This window comes from Elaeis guineensis, chromosome 7, assembly GCF_000442705.2.
Source record: "Elaeis guineensis isolate ETL-2024a chromosome 7, EG11, whole genome shotgun sequence".
In the NCBI taxonomy this organism is placed as follows: Eukaryota; Viridiplantae; Streptophyta; class Magnoliopsida; order Arecales; family Arecaceae; genus Elaeis; species Elaeis guineensis.
The window spans coordinates 58,519,838-58,531,968 of NC_025999.2; positions in this window are offsets into that span (position 1 = coordinate 58,519,838).

Here is a 12,131-nt window from a genome sequence, read left to right on the forward strand (position 1 = left end):
AGCAGCCGAAGAACTTCTGTTGGATCCCTGAGTGCCAACAGGCATTCGAAGAACTAAGGAGCTACCTCGGCTCACCTCCACTGTTGGCAAAGCCAGAGCCTGGAGAAGAACTATTTTTATACCTGGCGTCTCTCCCATGGCTCTCGCGGCAGTCCTTGTCAAAGAAGAAGCAAAAGTCCAACGGCCAATCTATTACGTCAGTCGCGCGTTGAGAGATGCCGAGACCAGGTATACTAAACTAGAAAAATTGATTTATGCCCTGTTGATTGCAGCCCGAAGGCTCCGACCCTACTTTCAAGGGCACACCATAACGCTGCTCACCGACCAACCGATCAAGGCGATTCTGCACCGGCGGATGCCTCCGGGAGGATGGCAAAATGGGCGATCGAGCTCACAGAATTCGACATCAACTATCGACCCAGGCCAGCAGTGAAGGCCCAGATATTGACAGATTTCATAGTGGAGTGTACTATCCCAGAGGAGGCCGAACCTGAACAAGGCAAAATTGACAGCCTGGAGTCCCGACCGAACTCCCCCAAAGAAGAAGCAGATCCCTCTGATTGCTTTTGGGCCCTCTACATGGATGGGTCTTCCAACATGTCAGGCGCAAGTGCGGGCCTGATCTTGATCAGTCCAGAGGGAATCGTCATGGAGTACGCTCTGCGCTTCGAGTTTCTCGCAACAAACAATGGAGCGGAATATGAAGCTCTGATCGCAGGACTGAGGATCGCCAAAGAGCTGGGAATAGATCGGCTCTAGGTCCACAGCGACTCTCAACTAGTAGTGGGACAAGTCAACGAAAACTACGAAGTGCGGGAGGACAGCATGGCTAAATATCTTAAAAGATAAAGGAGCTCGTCCCCGCCTTCAGCAGTTTCGACATCAGGCAGATTTGAGGTTGAAAATACCAGGGCCGACCTTCTCTCCAAGCTGGCAATGCTGGCTCCGGCCGAATTGCCCAAGGGTGTTCTCTTTGAAGTGCTCAAGTGCCCGAGTACGGAAGAATCGCAGCCCGTGTTGGAAATTGACCACGAGCCCAGCTGGATCGACCCACTGATAACATATCTCAGAGATGGGGTCCTCCCCCAGGATGCGAAAGAAGCTCGGAAGCTCCGGAATCAAGCCTCCCGATACATCCTTTATGAGGGCAAGTTGTACAAGAGATCATACTCTTTGCCCCTTTTGAAATGTCTCCGGCCTTCGGAAGCTGACTACGCCTTGTGGGAGGTGCATGAAGGAATCTACGGAAGCCATCTGGGGGCTAGATCTCTATCCCACAAGTTGCTCCGCCAAGGATATTACTGGCTGACGATGCATCATGACTCGATTGGATATGTCAGAAAGTGTGATCGATGCCAGAGATATGCCAACATCCAGAGACAACCCGCCACCGAGCTTACACCCTTGAGTGCCCCATGGCCTTTTGCGCAATGGGGGATGGACATCCTTGGACCCTTTCCATGGCATCGGGGCAGAGGAAGTTCCTCCTAGTAGCGATTGACTACTTCACCAAGTGGGTTGAAGCCGAACCACTGGCAAAAATCACAGAAGCAAAAGTGCAAGATTTCGTCTGGAAGTCAATTGTATGCAGGTTCGGTCTGCCGAGGATCCTAATTACTGATAATGGGCGGCAATTCACGGGAGCAAGATTCACCAAATTCTGTGAAGATCTAAACATCTCCCACAACTTCACATCAGTAGCCCATCCTCAGGCGAATGGCGAAGCTGAAGTGACCAACAGAACCCTGCTGCAAGGGATCAAGACAAGGCTTGAAAAGGAGAAGGAGACTTAGGCAGAGAACTTTATCATGTGCTGTGGGCGTATCGAACTACCCAAAGACTGCCCACAGGGGAGACCCCCTTTGCTTTAGCCTTCGGAACGGAGGCCGTCATCCCAATTGAGCTTAAACTCCCATCGGCACGAGTCATGACATTCAACGAACATCAAAATTCGCAAGGTCTTAAAGCCAACCTTGACTTGCTGGAAGAAAAGCGGGAGGTAGCTCAAGTTTCGGATGGCAGCCTACAGACAGAAAGTCGCCCGCTATTACAATTTCTGGGTCAAGAATAAAGCCTTTAGAGCAGGAGATCTAGTGCTTCGACGAGCCGCCGTCTCGCAACCTCAGGATCGAGGGAAGCTCGCCCCAAACTGGGAAGGCCCGTATGAGGTCAAAGAAGTAGTCCGGCCCGAACTTATTACCTCAAGGAGCTCGGAGGAGTAGACCTCCCGCGACCATGGAGCTCGAAAAACTTACGAATGTATTACCGATAACTCTATTCTAAATAAAAGTTGCATATCTACATATCTCCCCTCTTGGCACTAGCTTATATCGACAGGGCAGTCAAAACAAACTGTGTCGGAAGCAGGAGGGGAACTTCATCTCGACAAAGTCGAAGGCCCGGTTCTCTTTAGACGGATGGGGGGAGAGGCCCTGCAATGCCCATATGCGCCCCCACAGCCCTGTTAGGGACAGGAGGAGAACCTCGCCCTAACTTGAGCAAAGTCGAAGGCCCGGTTCTCTTTAGACCGGATGGGGGGAGAGGCCCTGCAATGCCCATATGCGCCCCCACAGCCCTGTTAGGGACAGGAGGAGAACCTCCCCTAACTTGAGCAAAGTCGAAGGCCGGTTCTCTTTAGACTGGATGGGGGGAGAGGCCCTGCAACACCCATATGCGCCCCACAGCCCTGTTAGGGACAGGAGGAGAACCTCGCCCTAACTTGAGCAAAGTCGAAGGTCCGGTTCTCTTTAGACCGGATGGGGGGAGAGGCCCTGCAACACCCATATGCCCCCCACAGCCCTGTTAGGGACAGGAGGAGAACCTCACCCTAACTTGAGCAAAGTCGAAAGCCCAGTTACACCTAGACCGGATGGGGGGAAGGGCCCAGCAACGCCCATATGTGCCCCTGCAGCCGCGTTAGAGACAGGTGGAGAACCTCATCCTAACCAGAGCTGAAACCTGTTACGATAGAAATAGGGAAGAACCTCACCCCGACATCAATTAAGGTCTGGTCATTCAAGACCAGATGAGAAAAAGGGGACCTTCCCAGCGGCCCCTTCGCAATAAGGCTCAGTCCCGACTCCTACGGGAGCCGGACTTCACCCTCGACTTCGACCGTGGTAAGCTCCATCCGGACTCCTACGGGAGCCAGATTTTGCCTCTGACTTCAATTTCAGGTAGACTCCGTCCGGACTCCCACGGGAGCCGGACTTCGCCCCGACTTCACCTACGGGAGCCGGACTCCCGTGGCCCCACCAAGAGCGGAGGAAAAATCCCACTCGAAAAAGAAAAAGGGGGGAGGGGTTAAGAAGGAAAGCGATGGACTACGTCAACGACGAATGAAAAATAAACAGCGTCAAAGATGCAGAGAACCCCGTCTCAGCAAGGATTGGGGTTCTTATCAAGAACCCCAGCTCTCAAGGAAGCTCTCAATGCAAGCCCGAGATGAGATGACTTCCTCAGGGTGACAGAAGCTCGGACCTCCGAGCCCGAGCCCTGATGGGGGGCACCAAACCCGAGTGGCCCCAGACAAATCTGTGGCCACGGACGAAAAGGATGGGTCGATACGATGGCAATCGGGTACTTCGAACAATGCAAAGGCCGAAAAGAAGCTCGACAAGCAATAATTCAACACATGAGTAAAAGAGGTAGCAGAAAATTTCCTTTTCATATTATTCATCAAATATACATTATAGAGCCATTAAGGTTGAGGGAGAAGGATAACTGAAAGGCGAGCCGACATGACAACTACCGGTAACCTACGGACGACGTCAAAAAAAAAAAAAAAAAAAAGGGGAAAAAGAAGAAAAGAAGAGAAATAGAGAGAAGGAATACAACAATAACAATGGTAAAGGAAAGAAGTTCGGCAGACAACAATTCGATGCAATGTGCGGACGAAGTAACAAAATCTCCTTCTCATTTTTTGATTAACAAGATGTACGTTACAAGACCCGGAGGGTCAGAAAAAGAAAATATTATTACAAGACTCAAAGGGATACACCGGAGGCCACTTCAAGCTGTAGACTTCTCTTCCCGGTTCTATCCTTCCCAGCAGCATTTTCCAGTACGTGTGATAAGCCTCTCGGCTCTCGCCCCCCACCTCGTTCTACTCCATCTCCGAAATCCCAACCCTAGGGGGAAAAGGATGGGATAGAATTCAGGGAGCAGCAAAGGCAACGGCAGTGGCGATGACGACCTGTTTCAAGAAGAACCGGAGTTACCCCAGAGGCAGCGATGGTGCCGGAGATATATGCCACCACCGTGTGCTCTACGACAACCATCGTCCTAGGTGTTCCGGCAAGGTCGGCATGCGCTACTTCCACCATCCCCGCAACAAGTTCTACTGCCCCACCGTCGGCGCCGACCGCTTCTGATCCCTCGGCCCCGACGACATCAAAGATCCCGCCACGGCTTGTGACGAAAGCTCTGCCCCCTTGACCGGTGTCGCCCCGTTCAGCTACTCCAAAATTCTCAGGCAGAACGCCTTCACCGGTCGTCTCCATTATTAAACCCATGTTGTTGAAGGAATTCTCCCTCGAGCCCCCTTTAAGGTGACGGGAACCCTCAGCGGCAGTTTGACAACCAGAGAACTCGCAGACTGCTGTTCTCCTCCTCGCACTCTTCCTAGTCCGTGGCATCCTCTTGAGATTGGCCTTCGGGGTGGAGGCCCTGGCGGGGGAACCCCTCGGAGAGACTCGGGGGACTGGAGATGGCGGAGAGCCGACGGAGATGGCAAAGATTGGTGCGAAGGATGCTCGAAGTCAGAAGGGGCACCGATGGAGTGGCTGAGTGGCTAAGCTCTCAGGCGAAAGAAAGGCATCGACCCTCAGGCGAAGTGAAGCCCCTGGAGGAAAGGTGGGGGCTTAAATAGGCAACAGAGCCTGGCACAGTTATGGTGGCGGATGTCCCTAGGCCAACCAGTGCCCACCACGTGTCCCTCTCACCGCGGCATAGGGTTGACCGTTCGTGGACTTTTATGGCGTGACGCTTAGGATCACATCCTGGTGGGAGTTTCGAAAAGACTCTTCGGGTCGCCCTAATTGGAAAAAGGCTCCAGCATGCGTGCATTAAATGCCAGGATTTTCGAGGGCGATCGTGTGCAGAATTCAAGAAAACAACTTCGGTTGTGAAAATTTTCTGTGCTTCCTCCGATCGAAACTCGAACTCGAAAGTAGGGGGACTGGTGTTGGGTGTAAAACCCCCCCAGCCGAAGTTCATGTCCGGAGTGATCCCTCGGGGATTCTACAGGTAAACTTCGTCCGGACTCCTACGGGAGCCGGACTCTGTCTCCAACTTTAACTGCAGACAAGCTTCATCCGTACTCCTACAGGAGTCGGACTCTGTCTCCAACTTCAACTGCAGACAAGCTTCATCCGGACTCCTACGGGAGCCAGACTCCGTCTCCAACCTCAACTGCAGACAAGCTTCATCTGGACTCCTACGGGAGCCGAACTCCGTCTCCAACTTCGGCTGCAGACAAGCTTCGTCCAGACTCCTACGGGAGCCGGACTCCGTCTCCAACTTCAACTGCAGACAAACTTCGTCCGGACTCCTATGGGAGCCGGACTCCGTCTCCAACTTCGGCTGTAGACAAGCTTCGTCCGGACTCCTACGGGAGCCGGACTCCGTCTCCAACATCAACTGCAGACAAGCTTCGTACGGACTCCTACAGGAGCCGGACTCCATCTCCAACTTCGGCTGCAGACAAGCTTCGTCCGGACTCCATCTCCAACTTCAACTGCAGACAAACTTCGTCCGGACTCCTACGGGAGCCGGACTCTGTCTCCAACTTCGGCTGCAGACAAGCTTCGTCCGGACTCCTACGGGAGCCGGACTCCGCCTCCAACTTCAACTGCAGACAAACTTCGTCCGGACTCCGACGGGAGCCGGACTCCGTCTCCAACTTCGGCGCAGACAAGCTTCGTCCGGACTCCTACGAGAGCCGGACTCCGTCTCCAACTTCAACTGCAGACAAACTTCGTCCAGACTCCTACGGGAGCCGGACTCCGTCTCCAACTTCGGCTGTAGACAAGCTTCGTCCGGACTCCTACGGGAGCCGGACTCCGTCTCCATCTTCAACTGCAGACAAACTTCGTCCGGACTCCTACAGGAGCCGGACTCCGTCTCCAACTTCAGCTGCAGACAAGCTTCGTCCGGACTCCTACGGGAGCCAGACTCTGTCTCCAACTTCAACTGCAGACAAGTTTTGTCCGGACTCCTACGGGAGCCAGACTCCATCTCCAACTTCGACTGCAGACAAGCTTCGTCCGGACTCCTACGGGAGCCGGACTCCGTCTCCAACTTCAACTGCAAACAAACTTCATCCAGACTTCTATGAAAGCCGGACTCCATCCCCAACTTCGGCTGTAGACAAGCTTCGTCCGGACTCCTACGGGAGCCGGACTCCGTCTCCAACTTCAACTGCAGACAAACTTCATCCAGACTCCTACGGGAGCCGAACTCCGTCTCCAACTTCGGCTGCAGACAAGCTTCGTCCGGACTCCTACGGGAGCCAGACTCTGTCTCCAACTTCAACTGCAGACAAGCTTCGTCCGGACTCCTACGGGAGCCAGACTCTGTCTTCAACATCAACTGCAGACAAGCTTCATCCGAACTCCTACGGGAGCCGGACTCCATCTCCAACTTCGACTGCAGGCAAACTTCGTCCGGACTCCTATGGGAGCCAGACTTCGCCCTCGACTTTGATTGAAAGAAGACTCCGTCCGAAATCCTACGGGAGCCGGACTTCATCCTCGACTTCGAATGCTGGTAAGCTCCGTCCGGACTCCTACGAGAGCCGGATTTTGCCTCTGACTTCAACTACTGGTAAACTTCGTCCGGACTCCTATGAGAGCTGGACTCCGTCTCCAACTTCGACTGCAGGCAAACTTCATCCGGACTCCTACGGGAGCCAGACTTTGCCCTCGACTTTGATCGAATGAAGACTCTGTCCGGACTCCTACGGGAGCCGGACTTTATGCTCGACTTCGAACGCTGGTAAGCTCCATCCGGACTCCTACGAGAGCTGAACTTTGCCTCAGACTTCAACTACAGGTAAACTTCATCCAGACTCCTACAGAAGTCGGACTCCATCTCCAACTTCGACTGCAGACCGGACTCCTACGGGAGCCAGACTTCGTCCCCAACTTCGACTGCAGGAAGACCTCGTCCGAGCTCCTATGGGAGCCGGACTTCGCCTCCAACTCCAGCTACAGACTCCAACCGAACTTCAACCGACAAGTCTGGACCCCCTGGCAGGCTGCAGTAACGGCCACGATTCTACTCCACTCCCTGTGGCGGATCCTACGCATTTCCATTACTCCCTGGCAGGCTGCAGTAACAGCCACGATTCTACTCCACTCCATGCGGTGGATCCTGTGCGGTTCCACCACTCCCTGACGAGTCACGACACCAGACGCCGTTCCACTCCCCGCAATTGATTCCACATGGTGAGCCATGGTGACAGCCACGACTGCACCCCATTACTCTTCACGATAAATTTCTCCTGGCCCCGTACGGCCCACGACGAGGCGATCATAAACAGTCACTATCAACCGGCTGCTCCTCCCATCTATAAAAGGGGATCCCAGATATGTTATTCTCTAAGCTCTCATTTTTACCTAGAAACTCTGCTAAAATTTTTATTCGAGCACTCCATTTTTGTTGAGGCAGAGAACTGACTTGAGCATCGGAGGGTCTTGTCGGAGCAATCCCACCTCCGGTTTAGACTTCTTTTGCAGGTCCCGACGGCGACCGCGACCCCCCCAACTCCAGCTTCTCCGGTGCAGGCGGATTTTTGCACCAACACTAACTCAACAAGAATTATCGATCCAGAACAACCCTAGTGAGCACTCATAATCCACTAGTGACACCAAGCAGTATGTAGTGGCAATCCAGTAGAACTGAAGTGAACCTCTAGGTGTAGTTAACATGTGATTCAGTCTCTCTATTGTGAGTCCTGACTAGATGGCAGGTCATAGATAAATCGTCAAACCTCAACATCGGTCATATGATAGATTCAATCAACTTAAGTCCATATGTTATTCTATAGAAACTCTTTTCTATCAATCACACTGCTATGGTCATAAACTTAAGGACTCAGCCTCTTAAATCCCATAGGACTACTCCCTTCTGCTAGGATCAATAGATCTCATCTTGATGCACACCCCACTCTTACAATGGACCAACTATCATCAACATCCACTGTAAGGGCTCCTTGAGATTTATTTGATGTGTTAGTCAAACTCCAGCAGCCTCACTGTAAGCAGTAGTGTCATCTCAAGTCAAAGGATCAGTCATACAACTGTAGCATCGAGAAAGTCACTAACGAGTGAGTAGACATCCATGTGACTTCTCATGTTGGTCACGCTCAGTACTAGTTATTCTTTAACAACCACCTGCACTCTCACTCCAGTATCTCTACACTACAGACTCGAGACCCATTTGTCCAAAGGAAGTGATTCGTGCACTAATCTATCTGGATCAATCTGTTAGATGTGTGCCTTAGATGCCAGATCGGGTGACACATTCCTGTACAGATCTAAAGGCAAATTTATAATTTTGACTATAAATGAATAAAAGGGTTATTCTTCTATCATATTACGTATATTGTGTCTGTGATACATCCTTTGAGTTAGTGAGTATGTAAATTTATATTTTCAAGAGTTGAAAATTTAAGGCATAAATTTACATAACTAACTCATAAACAGCTTTTGACCATAGGATCTGAAGTAAAATTTGAGTGCAGGGCTAAAATGGTAATTTTAAAATTTTTTCAAAATCACTATTTTACAGTAAAAATTATTAATTAATTTAATTAATTAACATATATTTATCCTACACTAGGATCTAAATATGATATACAGCATGCATGCATTTAAATTTGAAATTCAAATTTGAACAGTAAATAATTTACTGTTATGTATTCAGAACACAATACCTTTGTGCGGGTAGTCGATCACCGCAATCTGATCACCGTCGGGAGAGTCTGATCATTGCAATGCAATTACACAGCATGTCTGGCCTCTGCAGATCATCCACATGAAGCTTCCGATCTGATCTGCTTCCCTTGAGTGCTAGCTCATTGTAGAGCCCTTTCGATGGATGATGCTGATTGAACTCCTTCGATAGATGTCTGTCGATTCTTTGGATACTCTAGATCATCAGCAAACATGCTTGAGAGATAGATGATGCTCTCTCTTGAATTTGGTGGGCTCACGACACTCGAAGCTCACTTTCTCACTTCCCGAACCCCAGGCTGAAACCTTAGGGTGCTCACAGAAGACCCTGCGCCCACTCTCCTTTTTTCTTTCCTCTTGAAATGTTTTGAACTTTTCAAAAATATGCAAAAACCTTCCTCACACCCTCTTTTCTTTTTTAGATCAGATTATGCACACACCCCACCTTTCTCCTCTTTTTAAAACAACGTAAGATGTGTCTTATCCGCGTTAAAGGATAAAGATAAGTGGTTGCACATTTGAATTCAAATCGAATTTGAATTCAAATGCAAACCAACTCATCCCAATCCACTTGGGCGTGAGAAGAGAAGGGGCATGGCTTCATTTGTGCATGGAGAAAATTCATGAGAAACTCTTTCTCTTGTATGATAAGTGGCGCACAAGATGGATAAGCATGAAGGCACAAGGGATAAGTTATCCATTCAAATTCAAACACCCTTTGAATTTGAATGGCTAAAAAATCAAGTTTATCCAAAAATTTGACACACAAGTGTGGGCATGAGATGCCTTCTACATGAGAGAAAATTCATGAGTAGTTGCTTCTCATGAATTCAAATGAGTGCTGAAGAAGTGAGGTGGCGTAGGGAGAAAAGTCAAGGTGGTTTGAACCTAATTGAGCCAACCTAATCAAAATAGGTTAAGCACAATTAGACTAAATTAAACCCAACTTAATTAGGCTTAATTAGGCTCAATAAAATCTTAATCAAATCAAAAATTGAATAAGCCCAACCCCTGATCAAATCAGGGACCAAACCACTTCGACGATTAGGTCAACACTTAACCTAATCAGGTCAAACCCAACTGAATCCAATTCAATTGGACTTGATCCAAAAATAATTACTCAATCAAATTGAGTTAATTAGTGATCAAATCACTAATTAAACCTCTCATAATTACTGAGTCCATATCCGATGGGTAATCGGGTATCAAAGTCCATCGATATGAAACCTTGATCGAAGAGTCCCAAACCAGTGGGACTCTTGACCCCGGTACCCCAAATGTGTGAGACTCGTTATCAGAGAATCCTGATTCTTGATCATAGAGTCCCAGACATGTAGGACTCTTCATCAGCCATCAGATCAGATAGGAACCTCTAATGTGTGTGACCCCGCAAGTTCAAACCTAAGCTGGTAGCACCGAAACCAATTCCTGTACTAATCGAAGTGACATCTAGCAATGGTACCCGATATCCAGATAGGTCGAATAGTCGCAATCGCAACACTCAAAACCTACGTGAATATGGTTACTGTATAATTCATCCCTTTTGACCCCTATATTTAGGATGACTCAGGGTTAAACTGTCAACCCTGATTAGATCATCCGAATCGTGCTCAACTCAAACAGTCCTGTGACTCCTCACTAGGACTACCCTGACCAAGATTTTGCTAAATTAAAACACGACTATACACAGCTCCTGAACTGGAGTGGTCAATCCCATCTTGACACACTCACTGACAAGTCAAGTACTTGACTACACCCAGCATCCTTCCATCACTGAATTAGAAATTCAGGTAGTCCAGTGCCTAAGTGCAGTGAGTTGCTTGCAAGTCACCGTGGCTGTCTCAGGTCGGAGGGACAGTTATACCCATATCCCATCGGAGCAAATCTTGACAGTAGAAATAGCTCCAGAGTCAGTCACATTCAGTGCAGATGTACCCTTACATCTCACCTGTATACCATACCAGTGTCTCCACACTCCTTGGTTAAGAGGACAACCAACCTATATGGCACACAACGACCTATGCTTGATAAACATTGTTGTCCTTGGTAACAACGTATCATTGGATCACGAACAGGTTTAAAGACTAAACGATAAATCCTCCTTTGTCAAGTCTAAATAGTCCTAAGGACTTCACCACAACACAGGAGTTCATTAGAAGATGATACAATTTGTGATGAAAGATGCCAAAATAACTTTTATTTATTTATAATTCATATACTAATACAAAAGGTGCACAACTATCAATAGGCTGACGATTGGCTTTGGGATACTATTCCCAACAATCTCCCACTTGACCTAAAGCCAATTGATGCAGTATCTAATACCCATTTTCGACTTGAAGTCGTCAAACTCCTTCACCACAATGGCTTTAGTGAATGGGTCGGCCAGATTCTCCTTTCCGTCGATCTTCTGAAGGTCGATGTCTCCTCGATCCATGATTTCCCAGATGAGATGGTAGCGACGTGGAATATGCTTCGTCTGCTGGTGTGCCTTTGATTCCTTCACCTGAGCACTGGTTCCAGAGCTGTCATAGTAGAGCAGAACTAGACCAACAAGGGAGGGTGCCACTCAAAGCTCGATGATAAATTTTCTCAGCCACACCGCTTCTTTGGCAGCATCTGATGCAGCGACATACTCTGCCTCGCAAACTGAATCAGCCACAGTGTGCTGCTTGGAACTTTTCTAGCAGACAGTCCCACCATTAAGGGTAAAAATAAATTCCGACACACTCTTGCTGTCATCATGATCAGACTGAAAACTAGAGTCTGTAAACTCTATAAGTCTCAAGTCCGATTCACCATAAACAAGCCGCTGGTCCTTAGTATTTCTTAAATACTTTAGGATGGTTTTAACAACCTTCCAGTGATTCTCCCTTAGATCAGATTGGTATCTACTCACTACCCCTAGTGAGTATGCCACATCTGGTCGTGTACATGTCATGGCGTATATGATAGATCCCACAACCGAAGCATATAGAATTCTACCCATATGCTCTCTCTCCTAAGGTGTTGTCGGACAATCCCTCTTCGAGAGAGAAATTCCATGGCCTATCGGTAGATAGCCTTTCTTAGAATTCTCCATGTTGAACCTCTTCAGCATAGTATCAATGTACGTGGACTGGGATAAGCCAAGCAGCCTTTTAGATCTATCCCTATAGATCCTCATTCCTAGAA